Below are 20,844 nucleotides of genomic sequence, written 5' to 3' on the forward strand. Positions count from 1 at the left end.
GCCTAGAGGAATACTATGTCTTTGTTATTATGTCTAGGTACTTAAATCAATTGTGACAGGAAGGGAATACAAATCATTCTTTTACTGATAATTAACTGGAATTTAGGATGGAAAATGTCCACTGATCACAGGATTATATGGGGGAGAGATGGACACCTTGAATGAAAATAGTCATACTGTTAGGAAGAGAGGAGACTGATAAAGAGTATGCACTCAGCAGTGCTAACAAGTAAATGTTTTAATCACCAAAGGTTCACATATATCCTTCCTCTTATCTATGCACTTGTAAGACAGTCCATGTCCAAAGGAGACAAACTGAAGGTTCATCCATTCTTTTCCCTCAGGTCCAGATGTAGCTATTTATATTTTGCTGATAGTATCCATACCAGCATATTGTGGTAGTAATGTAACTGGATACCATTAATAAAATAAACAACAACAATGAATAAAATCAACTTGCAATAAGAAAGGGGATGAATGGGATAAGAAATACTGGGGTCACAGGGTGATAGTATATATCATGTCCACTTAAATAGGAATATCAATTATCTCATGACCTGCAAGAGAAATGAGATCTTTGGTCAGCCAAATTCACATTACCCAGTTCTACTTTTATTTATTTATTTATTTATTTACTTACTTACTTACTTACTTATAATGTTTGTTTATTTTTGAGAGAGAGGGAACACGTGGGGGAGGGGCAGAGAGAGACAGAGGGAGACACAGAGTCCAAAGCAGGCTTCAGGCTCTGAGTTGTCAGCACAGAGCCTGACATGGGGCTCGAACCCATGGACTGAGCAGGCTGTGAGATCATGACCTGAGCCAAAGTCAGTCGCTTAACCGACTGAGCTGCCTAGGCACCCCATACCCAGTTCTACTTTTAGCAATTTTTTTTTTGGTCCATTTTCCTCCATAATCATATTTAAAATGGACATTGGAGAGTTTGTCCTTTCTAGTGATTGTGTTACATTTGCAGTCCAGTCCCAACTGGTACCAATTTGAGGTTATAGAGATTGTTCTGGATTTGAGCAATCAAGACCTGAGTGTTTAGCTAGGTATGGATTTTTTTTTTTTTTTTTGTCTTACAGTTCTATTTAAAAAGTTAATAGTTTTTGAATTTTGCGTCTAAAAATTTCTAAGCATGGTAATCACACATGGTAGTTAATCTGGTCAAAGTCTGATTCTGATCATTTCCTTCTCTTAGCAACAAGCTTCTATGCAATGCCAGTTCCCTTGGAAATTGAATGGCACCTTCATTTTGACCTCTGCCTCAGAGCAATTAAAAAAAAAAATTAGGTGAAGGGCACCAAAACTTTCATAATTACCCCAGATTAAACCCCATCCACACCTCTGTGGCATGATTAACCACTTCATCAGTTGAAACTTGCTTAGCAAAATTTTCTTGACAGAGGTCTGAGGAGTTAGGCTCATCTTTTCTCAGTCTTGTTACCTTCTAGGCCTCCCACCACCCTGCTCTATTAGCAAAGATTTTAGCTCAGGGGTAGAGAATGGGCATTCCCAAACCTATCAAACTCCATATGAAGTGGATTTGAAATAATTTTGATTTCAGTTCATACATAGAAAAAAAATATTTTCTCCCATTCTTTTTCTTCCCTATTTTCAAAAACTTTAATTTTAAATAAGCCATTATGGATCTTTCTTGTAAACCTCACCAAAGGCTAGAAGACTAATCCAAGTTTGACTGTCTGATCTTTTTCTCAGTCACCCTATATTTCTTTTTTGTAATTTAAATTTTAATTAGATAATATACAGTGTAATATTGATTTCATAAGTAGAATTCACTGATTCCTCACTTATATACACACTCAGTGCTCATCACAATAAGTACCCTCCTTAATACCATCACCCATCTAGCCCATCTCCTATCTACTTCCCTCCACCAACCTTCAGTTTTTTCTCTATTGTTAAGAGTCTCTTGTGGTTGTTTCCCTTTCTTCTCTCCCCCTTCTTCCCACATGTCCATCTGTTTTGTTTCTTAAATCACACATATGACTGAAATTATGTATTTGCCTTTCTCTGATTGACTTATTTTGCTTAGCATAATACATTATAGCTCGATCCGTGTTATTGGCAAGGTTTCACTCTTTTTGATGACTGAATAATATCTATATTTATCTATCTATCTATATATTTAGATCTAGATATACCACATATTTACCCATTCATTAGTCAGTGGACCTTTGAACTCTGTCCATAGTTTGGCTATTCTTGATAATGCTGTTATAAACATTGGGGTAAATGTACCCCTTCAAATCTGTATTTTTTTATCCTTTGGGTGAATACCTAATAGTGCAATTGCTGGATTGTATGGTAGTCCTATTTTTAGTTATTTTGAGGAACATCCATACTTTTTTTCCACTGGTGCATACATAGTGCACCAGTTCCTTCTTTGCCATCAGCAGTGCAAGAGGTTCCCTTACTCCACATCTTCACCAACACCTGCTGTTTCTTGTAAATTTTAGCCATCCTGACAAGTGTGAGGTGGTATCTCATAGTTTTGATTTATATTCCCCTGATTATGAGTGATGTTGAGAATCTTTTCATGTCAGTCACCCTATGTTTCACCTTCTGTAAGTACATGGTTGTTTCTTAAGGGAGTAGAGATGTCATTTTAGCCAGGTCTTGTATAACTGCTTAAAAAAGATCATCAACTTCCTAGTCCAGGAGGGAGGGATTCTTTTCACTGACCTCCTTCTGCCTTGATTCAGCACCACACACTTGATACCAAAGTTTGCATCAGCTAGGATCATGATAGCTACAAAATAGAAAACTCAGCTCAAACTATCTTAAACAACAACAACAAAAGAAATCAGATCACATAACCCAAAGTTGAGAGGCAGGATGGGTTTCACAAAGCCACCATATCTTGCTTACATTGATACAATATCTTGTCACCTCGTGTCTGTGCCTCTGAGTGGGTCCTTTAAGTCAGTTCTCCCTATAACAATTATGGTGATCTGTTGAAAAATAAAATCAGATGTTTCACTCCTCTAATGAAACCACTTCAATGGCTTCTTATCAAAATAAGAATAAAATACTCAATTCTTCCCACAACCTCAGATATTCTTTATAATGTGGCCCCTCTAGATCTTTCCTGCCGTATGTGCTATTGCTCTTCTCTGCCTTACCGAACTCCTATCCACTAATATTACTACTTTTCCATTTCAATGTTCCCTCAATGCTACAAGCTTGATCTTACCTCGGTACCTTGATATTTGCTACTTCTTATGCCCAGAATACTCCTACATAGAGCCTTGGGAAGTATCACTCACTGAATTAGAAGGGTTCCCCAGAGAGACAGAACCAAAAGACTATGTATTTATTTATTTATTTATTTATTTATTTATTTAGACTATTGTTTCTATTTTAAAAGTATTTCTCTCTATATTTTATGTAATAAGGAAATATACTACACATTTACATATCATAAAGAAATATATCTGTATCTGTATCTATTACAAGGATTGGCTTACATGATTATGAAGGCTGGCAAAATCTGTAGTATGGGCCAGAGCTCTGGAGACCCAGGAGAGCCACTGGTGCAGATGAACTCTGAAGGCACCTAGTAGATAATTCCTTCTTTCTCTGGGAAGCTGGTCTTCTTATTCTATCCAGTCCTTCAATTGATTGGATGAAGCCTACCCACATTATGAATGGTAATCTTTTTACTAAAAATTTACTGATTTAAATACTAATTTTATCCAAAAACACATGTTGGCACGTAAAATTAACCATCACACTCATATAGTTTTTCACATCTGTGTTCACCCATTGCTTTCCCAGAAATTCTCAAATACCCCTGTTAAGAGGCTCTACCAATTCCTATCTCTCTCTACTTCTTTACCACACTTTACTTTTCCTCATAGCTTTTATCAACACTGAAAATTATATGACATATTTATTTGTTGTATGGTTTTCATCTGTCTCCATTTCTAGAGTATCAATATTATTCTTATTTGCCACAGTTTCTATGGAATATAAATATTTCTTATATATAGGTACTTAACAAATGAGTCAGATTTTTATATTTAACTGTGGTAGCGGGTGACAAACACAAAATCTTTCTTACCCAAAAGGAAATGACTTAAATACAGAAGTACACAGAAATGACTTATACACAAAAAGAAATCTTATTGCCCACAGTGTGTATTTCCCCATTGTTTCTCACCTCACAGCTTCTCTGCTGTGAAATTCTGGGTACAGAAGCCTGCAAAGTACGTTCCTTAGCCTTCCTTCCTAGCTGATGTCTACTAGATTCTTACAACAAATGACACCAGTATAGCATCAAATAGTTGAAGGAATACAGAAATGATTCTTTTCTCTTGTTCTTCTGGCCGTATTTTTGAGCAACTGTATCCTTTTTATCCATCTGCAATCCAGCTTCATCTCTACTGGTTCCTCTTCCATGGTCTAGCACAAACTTCAGGTCCCTATTCCATGGTGTTAGTATATCTAGACATCACCCTAGCAGGGAAGCAATGTATGTTCTTCTGGACTCCGGTTACACCATCTTACTTCTTTTGTTCTCCAAGAACTAGATTAAATAGCCATGGACACAATGAGAAAGAATGAAATATGGCCCTTTGTAGCAATGTCTCTCACTCATAGAGAGAAAGACAGATACCATATGTTTTCACTCTTATGTGGATCCTGAGAAACTTAACAGAAACCCATGGGGGAGGGGAAGAAAAAAAAAAAAGAGGTTAGAGTGGGAGAGAGCCAAAGCATAAGAGACTCTTAAAAACTGAGAACAAACTGAGGGTTGATGGGGGGTGGGAGGGAGGGGAGGGTGGGTGATGAGTATTGAGGGGGGCACCTTTTGGGATGAGCACTGGGTATTGTATGGAAACCAATTTGACAATACATTTCATATATTGAAAAAAATAAAAAATAAAAAATAGCCACGGGCAGCAATTACTAATTTCTGGTACACTTCATCTTCATCCCTTTTTTATTTCTCTCAGACTTTTTGATAAATATATAACACTGTTCCTGAATTAAAGCCCCGAATTAAAGACCATTGTGTGAAACCATTAGAATGATTATGGGTTTTTCAGGTTCCAGAAAACAGACTTCAGTAAACGTGTTCTTGGGTTATGTACCTTAAAGATCTTTAAAATAAAGCTGGCTTTAGGAGCAGTTGAAAATGGGTTACTGCTAACCCATGACATACAGTGGTATCACGTTTACCAGATTGTTGTTGGCTACTGCTTTAACGTCTTATTTATTTTTGGGACAGAGAGAGACAGAGCATGAATGGGGGAGGGTCAGAGAGAGAGAGGGAGACAAAGAATCTGAAACAAGCTCCAGGCTCTGAGCTGTCAGCACAGAGCCCGATGCGGGGCTCAAACTCCCGGAGTGTGAGATCATGACCTGAGCCGAAGTCGGCTGCTCAACCGACTGAGCCACCCAGGCGCCCCTGCTACTGCTTTAAATGAAGGCAAAGGTCTGGGAAACCAAGTAGTTAATGTATTCAACTGCTATAGTAGTGATGATGACTATAAATGCTGGAGGCAAGATTTTTTTTTTTTTTGAGACTGTATTTGATTACTTTTTGAAAGAAACTGATAAGCCCAGTGTTTTAATCTCTTAGTTCTAGGCAAGTCAAGGAGTCATAGAGGTTTTATTGTGCTCCTAAAATAATCTCTCATTTATTATAGCTGTAGGGGAGATTCCAAATCCCATCTCAAATTTAAAAGTGAAAATTCCAGAATTATAATGTAAGTTGAATTCATGGCCCAAGTATCTTACGTGAAAATTGAAACACATTATCTTGTGTGAAATGTAGAGCATTTATTGGAAAGAATTGAACTCTGGGGTTTGACATAGGCACATCTTGGCAGACATGGATCAATCTGAGTAACTTGAAACCACAAATTTCCTTGAAATTCCATTGTTAGAAGAAATAATTATTCATATTGATGGCTGTTACTCTTTGTTTGGAGACCCTGCAGTAACCTTCCATAAGGAAATTGCTTTCCAAGTGGATGCCTAGTCTTAAGACAGATCTCCTCTATGCCTCATTGCCTTTGAACTTATGAACTGAGTCAGATTTTGGCATACATTAGGGAGAAAATATAAAATCTTATCCATGGGTATATGACTTATACATAAAAAATAATTGTAAGAATATTATTTTGTACTCACATTAGCTTAAACTTGGGGAATATATTTGAGAATGGATTCTAAGGATTTTGGAACAAAGGACAGTTTGCAGAGATTGTGTATTCAGTGTGGTATCTTAAGTAGATGGGGTGGCTCAGCTGTGGACACACCAACCTCTAATGTGGTCTATATTCAATGATATTGAGCATATACAGCTGCCCTGGCATAATGAAGAAATATTTCAAGGTTTAGAAAGGTAGAAATAACAGAGTGTTTTTATTATTTGCAACTTGGTCATCTCCCAGTATGGTCCCCAGATGAGCCTAGAGAATACTCCATTCAGACACTGAGAAATATATTAGTGAGGGAAGTACCAGGATCTTCAAAAATTCTCTGATTCAGTGGGTCATTACAAATATAGAGTAAAGAAGATTGGTAAGGAACTAATAATTGTTGAAATTGAGTGATATGTAAGAGTGGATTAATGATACCATTCCTCATCTTTTATATATTTTTGGAAATATCCATAATAAGGTTAAATAAAATGAGTTTTGTAGTAGCTTTCTTTTATTGGCAGGGGATGACATTGCAAAGGGCCAACTTTGAAATAGGTTCCCTGATTTCAGAGGAAAAGATGAGATTCCTGAATGACAGAAGCCAAACAGCAGGGCTTTACTCTGAGAGAACAAGCATACATGAGGATCTGGACCATACGTATCATCTAGGCAGCAATTTCCTAGCCTTTCTCTCAGTGCTTAATTTATGCATTAATGTGCAAAGTATCACAGAAGTTCTTCAAAAACCTCGACAATACGGACCTTCTCTTACCAAAGCTATTTGACTACCATCCTTGCACAGGAGTCAACAGCAGAGGTCAACTTTAGACCCTGATTGGCATCATTCCTTGGGGAGTCCAGGAAGCCACCTGGTATTAGATTGATTGCTTTGGACTTTTTCCAGCTTGCAACAGTAAATGATTTTGTCTTCACTGGAACTGAAAATTATTCTGGATACTGAACTTGCTTTTCCTACTCCAATGCTTCTTCTAGCACCAACATGAGGAGGTTTTGGGGTCCCTTATTCACAATATTCAGCAATATTGCCTTATTCAGCAATATTCAAGATATTGCTTCTGACCAAAGAACTTACTACAAAGCAAAAGAAGGACTGCAATAGGGCCATATAATTCATGGATCTTACTATATTCTTCTTGATTCAAAAGTAACTGCTTTGACAGATGCATAGAATTTCCTCCTGAAATATTAGATGCATACCAGCTAAGAGACAATAATTTAACATTTTGAGTGTTTTCCTATACCACATAGTATCAGCATCTACTAGAGACTCTATGACACTGTTTTACCCTTAATCTGTAAATTAATAAGAGAAATGAACTACTCACTAATTTTTTTTCCCATGCATACAACTTTGGATTCTCTTGGTTGAGAGTTCTTATTTCCATAATGAATACTGTTTAAACCAGGAGACATAGTTCTTTCATTGAAATGGATGTTAAGTTTGTCACCTGGTCATTGTGGGCTCCTTATTCCATTGAAACAACAGACAAATAATGGGTCACTGTGATTGGTGGAGTGATTGATTCTAATTACCAAGAGAGACTTGGGTTGCCGCTGTATAGTGTAGGCATGCAGAAATATGACTGGAACCAAGGAGGTTTCCTTGAGTACCACTAAGTATTTTAGTATTCAACAGAAAAAAATTAATAGACATTTAGACAAATCAAAAAGGCATCTTCACTAAGCACTCAGAACCTCAGGAATGAAGATTTTGTTCATCCTTACCATGTAATGGATCATATTCACTGAGATCCTGGCTGGGGCCAAAATAAACACGGAATGAGTAGCAGATAAAGGAAGTTGATCATATATGAGTTCTAGAACATAATGTGTGTGTTTGTGTGTGTATGTGTGTATACTTTTAAATGTTAACTAATTTCTTTTTTTATTTTTTTAATATAAGAAATAATCATAGTGGCTAAATTTACAATGTAATCTTTAGGGGATAGAATATTCAAGTGGACTTGTGACTTTGAAAACTCACAAATGATATATAAATGATAGGATTTCGTATACTCCATTTTGGGGGAAAGGAGAGAGTATCTTTCATTATGCAAAGTGTAGTTGTTATCTAGATAAGATGCATAACATCACTGTCATTTTTGTTGTATTAAAATTTAAGGTAGGTAAGAAGGATGTATATGGATACTGAGTAGCCAAAATGTTGAATGTGTTGATTATTTGCCTACTTTCTTTCAACCTCTTACACAGCATTCTTTATAATTCTGTGGTTGGGAAGGCTATCTGTTAAATTTTCATGCTCCCTTTCTGGACTCTCTTAATTTTTTAAAAATGTTTATTTTTGAGAGGGAGGGAGGGAGGAAGGGAGGGAGGGATGGAGAGAGAGAGAGAGAGAGAGAGAGAGAAAGAGAGAGAATGAGCAGGGGAGGGGTAGAGAGAGAGGAAGACACTGAATCTGAAGTAGGCTCCAGGCTCTGAGCCATCAGCACAGAGCCCAGTGTGGGGCTCGAACTCATGAACTGCAAGATCATGACCTGAGCTGAAGTTGGACGCTCAACCGACACAGCCACCCAGGTGCCCCTTATTTCTGGAAGCTCTTAAATTATGCCAGTGGGAGACATTGGGAAAAGATCAGAAGACAGGAAGAGAGGAGACACTATTATTATCTCTCTCTTTTTCTTTCTGACAGTACTTCTAGAAATAGATGAACTCCTCTGGGGACCCTGGTTTCAGCAGTAGTGCCTGTGCCTTTCATGGTTCCAGTACTACCTTAGATAGTTCCTCCTTGGTAACACCACCACAGCACAGCCTTAGCTCTGATAAAACTACCTCTTCCCTTATTCTCCCTGCCCTGGACCTATAGATGCTTCCTGAAGTTGCTTATTTTTGGTTTACTGCATTTTCTCTTTTACTTTCTCAATCTTTCAAACACTTATGCACTCAATTCCCTGTATGAAATTCTATTTGTTTGAACTATCTATAGTAGTTTATTTTTTCCTACCTATACCTGGACTGATATAAAGAGACTGTGTCATTTCATTGCTTTACACCTATATGCCATTTGAAATCCAAAGAAAAGTGGGTGATTCTTCTATTAGCTCTCTTGAAAAGTGAGTTATTTTTCAGAAGCCCTTAAAACTTTTCTTTTTGTCTCATATGTGCAAATTCCATCATAGGTTAATTCTTAAATGAAACCAGGGAATGAAATGGAACAATGAGCCTAGGCTTGAACTTTTGACCCAATGCCGGTGACAAGGTCAAGGGCATTGCCCCTTTACCAGGCCTAGGATTGGAGCCAGAGGTCAGGCTCACCTCAGTCTAAAGCACCTGGGCTACATGATGGAGAAAGGTACAGATGTTAGAACGGGAATAGAGAGGAATGGATACTGGATGAGCAATAAACAGTATAGTCTGTAAGCTCTCATTGCATTATACTGCACTTACCCTTTCTCAGTTTGTTTCGTTAAACTATGAGATCATTGATGGCACAAACTGTGTCCTTTGTTTATCTAAATAATCAGCATTGAGAATTGTCACTGTCATCTACTAGGCAGGTGTCAAAAATTTATTGAATGGATGAATTAATCAATGTGGCAAAGCTTTAAAGGGATGAGTTTGCGCCTTTAGTAAGAGCATCATGATAATACATAATGCAAACAGGCACTTGGAGCAGTAGTATTTGTGGAATTTGAGACCTGCTTGTTCAGTGGCCTTTATATTTTTTAATCATCAGAGCACTTTCTCAAACAAAATAGAGGAATGTACATATGTCTGAGTGTATTTCTACATAGAATAAGGACTGTAGACATTTCTCAGGTAGTTTAAATCTTCCTTTGTTTGATGGAGCATTTGGTATTTTATATTTCAAATTTCTGAATCTCCTTCCTAACACGTTTTTGGTGCATGTGTTACAAGTTAAAGAAAAAAAAAAAAAAAAGGAATCTGCTTCAGTCACTTCAGAGCTAAACTAAGAATTTAGTGTTTTGACTTGCAGGATGGAGTTATTTTTCTTACATTAATAGGGAGATAGATAGCTGTGAAGACCAGTGTGGACAGGGTGTATGGATTAAAAGTTCATCTCTACCACCTACAAGCTCCATGACCTGAATTATATCCAGAGCCTTAGATATAATAGGTGACTTTTAACTACAGTCAGGGGGCAATCCTTATTATAATACCCTGTGTTTCAGATTCCTCATCTTAAAAATGTGGACAATATTAGTAATTTCTTCATTAATTAATATGTGGAAAGCTCTTAATACAGTCCTTAGCACAAGCAAATATTCTGAGATATCTATTATTATCATGCATCAACAAACCCTATTTGGAAAGGGAAGTGGGTCAGGGAATCCTGTCCTAACATTTTTTTTTTTTCTCTGTGGTAATCAGTACTGTTTACCACATATTTCAGGTTCCTTGTCTCTCAAGCATGTGGTACTTTTGAACTTAAAAGCCCCTTGTGGTTGTGTGGGCTATATGAATAGTTTGGATCCAATATACGAGTTACTTCTGGTCCAGACCAATCCATCATTTTCTTTCCCTCTGTAATGATCATGAATTAGATTCCAGGTACTGGCTGTGCAGTTAGCTTGGGTCTCAGAATGAGAATCATGTAAAAGAGCTATGACATGACTATCTGAGATGACGGTTATTTGTTACCTCAGCATAATTTAGTCTGGGTGATTCATAATAGTAGTTGAGTAGTCCCATGATTATGGGAGAAAAAGCACAATGAATCTGTTTCTCCATCTGCAAAACAAGGAGGTTGGATAGGAAAGATTATCAGGAAAGTCCCCTTAAGTTCTAAAATGATAGGTTCTTTGATAAGAATAAGAATGGCAGTGAAGACCAGAAATTTGTAAATCGAGGAAAGCAGAAATAAACTTATTACTAAGCTGTGAGAATCAAAGACCAAAAGAGTAAGGTGAAAACTAAGGCTGGCTTTTCCAAGAGCATGTTCCTTAGAACCCTAATCATAAGAGATGCTTTGTGATAGAAGGTTCCATGACCAAATACGTATGGGAAACACTATATATGATATCTCTCTCTTAGTCTTCATGTAGATTATCATATTCTGAGTATTCATGAAGGAAACCTTTAAAATGTATTTCACCCAGCACTTAATAATACAATTTCACTGTAGAAATTGCTTTTATAATTACTTCACATTAATGGGCTGGGAAGCTATCATTTTAGTTTGAGCTATATGCTTTCCCATACCTTCTCAAAATCTTTTTGGTAATTCTCCTCCTCTTGCACATAGTTGTGGAGTGGGCATTGGAACCAGAATATCCCATTTCTCTGGTCATAGTAATTTGTTCATATATGAATAAGACCCCATCAAGCCCAATCAGAGTCTTCAACATATATATGTGTTTTTAATGTTTATTTTTGAGAGAGAGAGAGAGAGAGAGAGAGCGAGCGCAAGTGGGGGAGGGACAGAGAAAGGACACAGAAGATCTGAAGTGGGCTCTGTGCTGACAAGCAGCAATCCCAATGCGGGGCTCCAACTCACAAACTGTGAGATCATGACCTGAGACAAAGTCAGACATTCAACCAACTGATCCACTAAGGTACCCCCAACATAATTAATATTTCTGATGATCTCCTGGATTTAGCTGAGTCTCATTAAGACATCTCTTAGACTTCTCAGATATGTGAACCCAAATCTCCCTTTTGCTCAGACTAAATCCAGTTGAATTACAGTTACTTGCTACTGAAAAAATGCAGACAGGAATTATTCCTCCTTAGAGCAGAGTTTGGAAAATTCTGTTCCAGGGTCACAGCTGTGAGTAAAATGATACAATTTTGAAATGTAATAAGCAATAGCCTTAGTTTTTTTCTAAGGGTTAAGTGGGTCTATTAGGGAACCTGAAGATGGAAGTGACACGTTTAGTATGAGAAGATATTGCAGCCTATTTTATCTTTAAAAATTTTTTTTATTAAAAAAATTTTTTTTAATTAAAAAAAAATTTTAATATTTATTTTTGAGAGAGGGAGACAGGGGCAGGCAGACTGTGAGTGAGCAAGAGGTAGAGAGAGAGGGAGACACAGAATCTGAAGCAGGCTCCAGGCTCCGAGGTGTCAGCTCAGAGTCTGATGCGGGACTCAAACTCACAGATCGCGAGATCATGACCCGAGCTGAAGCTGGACCCTTAGCCGCCTGAGCCACCCAGGTGCCCCTATCTTTTTTTAAAAGATACTTTGGAAATAAAAGATAATGGAATGAAATCCAAAATTGTCAAAATATACCAAGGAATAATTTTATTTTAATGTCTGCTTCACTTACTCAGAAATATTAACTAAAGGAAGAATACAACATCTTCTTATGGAAAACAGGGTGCTGGAAACTTGACAAGTATTATTTCATTTATTTATCACAACAAAGGAAAATAGATAAAAATTACCACCATTTCTCAGACTGTGAAACTAAGTCTTATAAACATTATGTAACTTCCCAGTATCACAAACTAGACTGTGGTAATACTGGAATTGAAAGGCACTCATCATTGCCATTCAGTGAAGTTGCTCCTTTATTTTTTTGCAGATAAGGTAACTGATACAGAATTTCCACATGTTAGATTTCCATCACTAAATTCCCCCAAACTTAGCAGCTTAAAACAATGCAAATTTATTATTTCACAGTTCTGTGATTCAGAAGTCTAATGGGTTAAACTGGTTTCTCTACTTAGAGTTTCACAGAGCTGCTATCAAAGTGTTGGCAGGTCTGTGTTCCTTTCTGGAGGCTCTAGTGAGCAATTCATCTCTAGGCTTGTTCAGGTTGTTGGCACAATTCACTTCCATGTAGTTGTAGGACTGAGGTCTGTTTCCTTTATGGCTGTTGGCCAGGAGTTGTTCTTAGCATCTAGAGGCTGCCCTTTTTTTCTGGCTTATGGCTCCCTTCAAAGTCAGCAAAGTCACTTAAGTCACTCCCATGCTTGGAATCTCTGTGACTCTTCTCCTGCTGTCTCATCTTCCTAATATATCTCTTGACTCTAGTCAAAGAAAGATTCTCCACTTTTTTTTTTTTAAAGTTTATTTATTTGGAGAGAGCATGAGCAGAGGGGGAGCAGAGAGAGAGAGGGAGAGAGAGTATCCCAAGCAGGCTCTATGCTCTCAGCAAGGAGCCCTATGAGGGGATCGATTTCAGGAACCATGAGCCAAAATCAAGAGTCTGGCAGTTAACCAACTGAGCCACCCACATGCCCTGTAGATTCTCCAAATTTAAGAGGACATGTAATTGTATTGAACACACTTGGACAATTCAGGATAATCTCACTTTCTCAAATTATTTAACTGTAATCACTTCTGCAAAGTTCCCTTTGTCATGTAACATAATATATTCACAAATTCAAGGGGGTGGGCATGGAAGTCTTTAAGGGTCCATTATTTTGCCTACCAAATTCTATCTATATAAGGTCACAGTTGTAATGTTTCAAAACGAAAAAGGTAGAAAATTTACATATGTGTTTCCTAAGCATTTATTATATTTACTTATAAAAATGGTGTGTGCATAAAAAAAGTATAACACCATTCAGTATACACATGCACATGTACCTAGGGATAGAAATGTACAAATAATAGATACGTTTGGAAAAAAAGGAAAGAGTTCATAGAATAGGTAGAAAACAAGAATTCTGAAACAAGTTAATGTTTGTTTGCTTTTTAATAATGAAAGGAGTACATGGGGTGCCTGAGTGGCTCAGTTGGTTGAGCATCCAACTCTTGATTTTGACTTAGGTCGTGATCTCACAGTTCGTGAGATGGAACCCACGTTGGGCTCTGTGATGACAGTGTGGAGCCTGCTTGGGATTCTCTCTCTTCCTGTTTCTCTGCCTGCCCCTCCCCTCTTAAAATAAATAAATGAGCTTTAAAAATAAAAAAAAATAATGAAAATAGTACATAACAACAACAGAGAGAGTTTAACTGATATATTTTAGACAAGAGATGAAATCTACTTAGGTTTGTGAGAACAAGCTGAATCATATAAGAAGAAATTCTGGGGTATGACTCATATGTAACAAATATTGTAAGAGGGTCTGAGATATTTAGAAGATTATTAAAAATTAAAATGTCTATATTATTTTTATCCATAATTGCCAAAATTTGGACTCAGCCAAGATGTTACTTAGTAGGAGGCTATATAAACAATGGAATATTATTCAGCACTAACAAGAGATGAACTACGAAGCTGTAAAGACAGTGAGCTGTAAAGACAGTGGGGAATTAAATGTAAAGACATTTAATTTGGATTAAATGCATATTTACTAAGTGAAAGAAGATAATCTGAAAAGGCTACATACTGTATGTTTCTAACTATATGATATTCTGGAAAAGGAAAATCTATAGATAAGTAAAAACAAAAAAAAAAATCAATGGTTGCCAGGGATTAGGATGAAGGGAAGGATGAATAGGCAGAGTACAGATTTTTAGGACAGTGAAACTATTCTGTATACCACAACTGTGGATACATATTATTTATACATTTGTCGAAACATATAGAATGTATAAGAGTAAACCTTAATGTAAACTATGGACTTTGAGTGATAACAACGTGTCAATGTAGGTTCATTGCTTTCAGCAAGTGTAACACTGTGGTGCAGCATGTCAATAGTGGGGGAGGAGGGTTTGCTTATTGACAGCAGGAGGTATACAGAAACTCTCGGTACTTTTTGCTCAATTTTTCTGTGAACTTAAAACTTATATCTACTAAAAAATGAATTGCTCAGGAGGATTTGATAGAGAAATTTCAGGAGCCAACAGACTGAACGAGGGTTCCTTCCAATGTGTAGTGACCTAACATTTGAATGTATAAGCGTGAGGAATAATTTTACTTAGAATTGTCAGTATTGGAGTCTACTCCACAAATCTAGATGTCATGGTATTATAGGTTAAATTGTATTTTAATTATATACAATATTTTTCTATTTGCCCACAATGATATACTTTTTGTTATCCATGTTGGTATAAATCTTTAATATGAATGTAGGAGGGGAAACTGTTTGTTTTTCTGAGGACTGTATCTGTTTATGTCATTGAAATGAAGGACAAAACTTAAATAAAAAAAAATGGAAACAGATATATTCACACATAGTCTCAAAACAAAAGAAATAAAGGTAAAGAAAAACTAATCCCTTGCCTTAGAATGGGGACAAATAAAATGATAGCTTTTCAATATCCAATGATACCTATTATTTATACAAGGATGTTTAGACTGTTACCAGAGAGAAATAAATACAGCTAAAATCATACTCAATTTGTATGTTTCCATTGGGGAAGGTAGGGGTGAAGGTTCCCCTTCATCCAGAACATAAAAGAATTAGTAAGTCCTTTGGAGGCAGGGAACAAAAATCTCAGCTGCCATTTGCCTGCTGGGGACTTAAATGCATTGCCTGGATAATTTCTTATCACTATCTGACTGACAGACAATAGTTTGGCACGTTTTGAAGGAAGAGTGAGGGAAGAGATCAAGGGTCTGAGAAATAAAGGATGGCTTTTATGTTATTTTTTATTAGCTCTAAAGCAATTGCATGGACAAAACCTTATAAATATTTTACAAATGACTTTTAAAGATTTCTCAATAATAATATTTTGGGCTTCCTGGGTGGCTCAGTTGGTTAAGCCTCTGGCTCTTGATTTTTGCCCAGGTCATGATCTCACGGTTGATGAGATTGAGCCCCAAGTTGGGATCCTTGCTGACAGCATGGAGCCTGCTTGGGATTCTCTCTCTCTCTCTCTTTCTCTCTCTCTCTCTCTCTCTCTCTCTCTCTCTCTCTCTCTTCCTCTCTCTCCCTCTCTCCCTCTCTCTCTTTCTCTTTCTCTCTCTCTCAATATAAATAAAGTAACTTGAAAAATATCTAGCCATTTTGAAAATCACTACAAAACAATAATGAGGGAAATCTCATTTTGATAAGACAACACTGGATCTATTTTTTTTCTGTCTGCTGTCAATTAAAACAATTGTAAATTTAAGCCTGATTTTACACAATTCACAAAATTATAACTGAACCCTCTCCGTGTTAAAGAGTTGAACTTATCTGATAACTCTTGGCCTGTGTTTTTATATTTAACCCCTCCAGCCTGACTAGAGAATGAAAACTCACAGTAATAACAAAAAAGTGTCAGTCCTTGAGATAGTATTCTACCTTATTTAAGTAGGACTGCTTTATTCTTTCCATATTCTTAGACCAATTAAACCAGCGGTTTACTCTGCCTTCAGGAAGATACTGTGCAGTAGTACTATGAAGTATCCCTATTTTTATTCAAACACCTCCCTGGCTAACTTTTCTCCCCTCTTACCACCTTAGGGTCCTGTGATGTCTCCCCACGTTACCTAATTCTTTCTTCAAATCTAGCTGAAGGGCTTACTTTCTTCCTACCTACTCCAGTTCATGGTATGCTTCTTCCTTCTTCCAATCTGTTCATATCTTTTGGCACAGATCATTTGGTGTTCAGCGTTTACTTCTTGAAGCCCACCCTGTATGTCCTGTAGTGTCTCTACTGTTTCTATAGGCTGAGCCTAAGGAAAAAGCTTGGGGAGAGGAACATGCGGTGTCACTGTCCGTGGTCCTGAAACCTCGTTGTTGGCTAAGGAGGTTTTTCTTAAGTGTACTCTGTTGACGCCTGTGCACTTTCTCTCAGGAATTTTTAAAGTGGTACAGTGGTGGTGACAAGGAAAATATAAGGCAAGGAGTTATTGGGGAAAAAAAGATAAATGAATAGATATAGGGCTTTCAAGCCATTGCCTGGACAGAATAAGGCACTTGGATTTGATATTTTCAAACAACTACAGATGCCATCTTAGGAATAAGAAGGGGATATATAACATAGCTGGCATAGCCAAGAAAGGAGTTTAAAAAATTCGTGTACCAAGTGATATAAGGTTGTACAAAGGTTGGCATGAATAAACACATTGATGTTGGTGGGCGAGCAGACCAGACATGTAGTGGGTTGTGAATGCAGCATCACTTGTGTCTTCCCAAACTGACATAGGGTTTGTCTTTATTTTTCTCTCTTGATTAAAAAAAAAAAAAGTCACTTGGCATCGTAGCGGAACAAAGATAACTGTAACTTATGTTATGCATCTGATGTAGCTTGTACCTTCTTCAATTCTAGCATTTCTGTAACAGTTACATTCCAGCCCCAGTTGATGGTGATGGGCAGAGCATATACCCCCTACATTCTCTGTTAAGTTCCCAAACTAAAGTATAACCTCCGCGAGGACAAACACCTGATACTAAACATTTTTTGATGTCTTGAAATGCTTAAGTAGAGTGGCCGGTGCAAATTAGAGGCTTAGTAATTATCTTTGAATCAAAAGAATTAGAATGCCTTCCACATACACAGCACTCAACAAAGGCTCATGAAATGAGCAAGTTGTTTTAACACTTCCATCCTCTTCCAGGTCCTATTTTAAAGTCCAATCCTCCTCCCCTGGGTACTCCAGGTCCCAACAAACCTACAGCCCCTGTCAGTCTCTACCTTCGCTGCACTTAGGCCCAGCCCTCCTCCTGCCAAGCGTCCGTGCCCTCTCTGGGCTCACCCTTTCTTCCTACTCAGCAACCCCAGTCCCCTTCTCCCACCGCCCTCCTCAGGACCTCTCCAGTACGGTGTCTCAGTACCCGGTCCTCGCAGCTTCCGGCCACTCAGCTCCCCGTCCCCTCCCGAAGGGTAACGCGGTTGTCATGGACACGGCACCTGCGCCCTTCGGCGGTGCCCCTTCGCTGTCGTCCCCTCCCCCCACCTGCGGCGTGGAGCTAGCCTCGCCTCCCCAGCTCCGCCCCTGCCCCTCCCGCTCGACGCTCCCTAGGCCGTGCGCGCCCGCGTCTCCCCTTACCCCTGGCCTCCTCCAGCCCCTCGGGGACCACGGGGGCGCGCCAGCGAGCAAGCGGCTGCGCCTGCGCACTGCCCGTCTCCCCTAGCGGCGATCCGGGCCGCTGCCGCTCGCGCTTGGGCAGGACGCGGGGCGGGCGGGGGGAGGGGGGAGCGGCTTCGCTTCCAGCCCTGAGTAAGGCGGAGACCCGGGCTGGCGGGCGGAGCAGGAGGCACCGCACCTCGGCCAGAGGCGGCTGCAGCAGCTGCTGCCCTCGTCCCCGCCGCCGCCTCTCCAGTCCCTTCTGTGATTACCCCTCCAGCTGTTGGGAACGGGCGAAAAAGAGGAGGAGGCGAGAAACTCCCACCGACCCACAGAGGTGAGTCCTGGGCAGAGCATCCTCCATCCTTGCTTGCCTCCCTCCCTCCCTACCTCCCTCCCATCCTCTCCATCCTCCCCTCCCTCCCCGCTCCCCAACCCTCCCGCCCTCATCCTTCCCAACATCCCTCTCTCCTCTCCCCTCCTTTCTCTCTTCCAGCCTTTCTTTCATCCCTTTCTTCCTCTCTCCCAGCCCCACTTCCTTCCCACCCTTTCTTTCTTCCCTGTCTTCCTTTCAGCCACTCGCCCTCAAGCTCTGCTCTGCATCCTTTCCTGTTGACTCCATCTCTTCCCCCCTTTCTTCACCCCTTACCCGGTGGGAGATCCCTTGCTTGCTACAACTGTCCGGATTCAGGGGCTTCCAGAAAATTGGGCACATATACCGAGAGATACACTCTTGCACAGCGGATGCCCTGCAGGTCCCTAAATTATTCGGATTAAGGGTCAAGTTGTTTAGAGTACTGGGACCTGGAAAGAGAAGAGAGTCTGGAAAGAATCTGTGGATTTGTGCAGTATTAGGGTGGGGGTGGGGAAGATTGTCACTTAAACATGTTGCCAACAACCCCCCACACCCCTTTTTAGCAGTTTCTTTTTTCCTCCTGGGAGTTACATATTCCCAGTATGTGTCTCACTAATTTTAAATTAGCAGCTTTCCCCGCTTTGATGGTCTCTGTGAGAAGCCACAAGGAAAGAAGAGAAGAGAGGAAGAGAACAAGAGAGGAAGAGGGGAGGGGAGAGGAAGGGTGGTGGCAGTGGACGCTTGTATCCTTTTCCCCTAGGCCTCTTTTGATGGATATTTTCAAACCACCCGCCTAATATTTGTCTTGGAATTGAACCTGTGTATCCTTAGTTCTGTCACCATCTCCTTCAAAAGCAGAAACTCTCTAAACTTTAATGTGTGTGCACCATAGCATTATTTATGGAATGTTTTGGTCAACATACAGAACACTAAGGTAGATAGATCTGGGAAAACAGGGAGCAGAAGAATGGAAGAATACACTTTTGTTCATTATGGCTTAACTTCTAAAGGAGGACAATGAATAGTTTTGGAGTAATGAGTATGAGCAGGCTTATAAATATACCATTTTAAAAGCATTAGGTGCATTAGAGCCTTGAACAGATACTCTTAGCCTTTCTCACCCATCTTACAGGAACTGTAAAGATCTTTGAAAAGAAACATACTGTGTAGTTCTGTTTGTGGTTTACAACAATGGAAAAGTTGAATTCGCTCCGGGACCGTTATTAACAATTTAAAATTTCAATTGGTTTTGTACCACTTAGTTTCACTAAATGGTATATTTCACTTTGGTTTATTTAGCTTGCACTCTAACTCCTTCCATTATATATATTAATAGTAATTTTTCAGACTTCCTTTTTGCAAGTATTGTGGCTGAAAAGTTTATTTATACGTGGTGGGACAACCATGCCTCAGAATGTTTAGTGTATTCATCATTTCAGAAAGCTCCAAAAACAGTGTAAGTATAAATCAGAAATGGAGTATTTAGAAGCTTGTATTTTGTAATATCTATTCTCCTTTAAAAAACCAACAAAACCCCAAAACCTTAATAGCCATGGAATAGCAATATTTTAAGTTTAATGAGTGTGTAGGGAGGGATTGAATTCACATGGATTCAGTGAAGCTGCCAGTAAGATGCGATGCAGGGAGCAAATGATTGATTTTTTTCTTTTTATTTAAATTATTATATGTCAGTAGTGCAATATGCATTTTTGCATTTTATGGGCATGTAAAAGTAGGAGTTGAGATGAAGAGAATTACCTTGCAAAGTGATTGAGTGCTGATTTGATGAAGAACTGATACAGTTAATCATCTGAATCAGTTTTGGGAAAGTAGGTGTTATTAGGAATGATGGACCTACCCTCTGCCTCAACTCCCTTTGGTAGGAATGCAATTCCATTAATGACTTGGCTGATTCTTAAGACATGTGGCAGAAGCTTGGTTGAATTATCAGTGTTACCAACATCCTGATGCAGAATTGCAGTCAACCCTATCTGTGTTTGAGTGGTGACATAACTTAAAAGTGAACACAATTGTAGATAGGGGTGTTTCTGTATCATTGTTGTTCCTTTTCCTGGAATGCTGTGAAGCTAGTGAAAGACTTTGGTAGTAATTGTATATGGATAAAATAAGTTAGTTTTATCCTAATTTACTCTCAAATGACTTTTTCCCTTTCCAGCATCTCTACTGCTCTTTCTTTGTGGGGCTTCCTACTCATGAGTGTGCAGTGGAGACGGCCCCTCAGTCAGTCCTGCTCTTTCCTTATTGCAGTTTTGCTACATAGAATGACGTGGGTGTTATGTCTCAGTTTTTAATACTGTTCTTACTGTGGAAAGAAAGGTACCATTTATTTGTCTCCTTTGTAAACATTTGTCCACCTAGTGAAAACAAAATATGGTAGCTTATTAAAGAATAGAAGATAAAATGACATCTGTTTACAGCAAGATTTTGAGACAGATGAGTAAAATTAATAA

General features: G+C 38.8%; 1 protein-coding gene and 1 long non-coding RNA gene across 2 annotated transcripts in view; one reads left to right on the plus strand and one right to left on the minus strand.

Moving 5' to 3' along the window:
* Nucleotides 1–267: 267 nt before the first annotated feature.
* Nucleotides 268–10,904, minus strand: LOC122237040. The gene is made up of 5 exons (XR_006215237.1): nt 10,824–10,904; nt 3,495–3,659; nt 2,896–2,978; nt 2,710–2,776; nt 268–557 (listed from the first exon to the last, which is right to left on the minus strand). It is a non-coding gene; the product is annotated as an uncharacterized LOC122237040 (long non-coding RNA).
* Nucleotides 10,905–18,247: 7,343 nt separating this feature from the next.
* The window catches only part of CTNNA2 (catenin alpha 2), a 1,097,491-nt gene continuing 1,094,894 nt past the window's right edge, over nt 18,248–20,844 (plus strand). Inside the window, exon 1 of the mRNA XM_042981836.1 lies at nt 18,248–18,355. The gene's annotated coding sequence lies outside the window, so the exon portion shown is untranslated. The remainder of the gene's footprint in view (nt 18,356–20,844) is intronic.

Source organism: Panthera tigris, chromosome A3 (assembly GCF_018350195.1).
Source record: "Panthera tigris isolate Pti1 chromosome A3, P.tigris_Pti1_mat1.1, whole genome shotgun sequence".
Classification (NCBI taxonomy): Eukaryota; Metazoa; Chordata; class Mammalia; order Carnivora; family Felidae; genus Panthera; species Panthera tigris.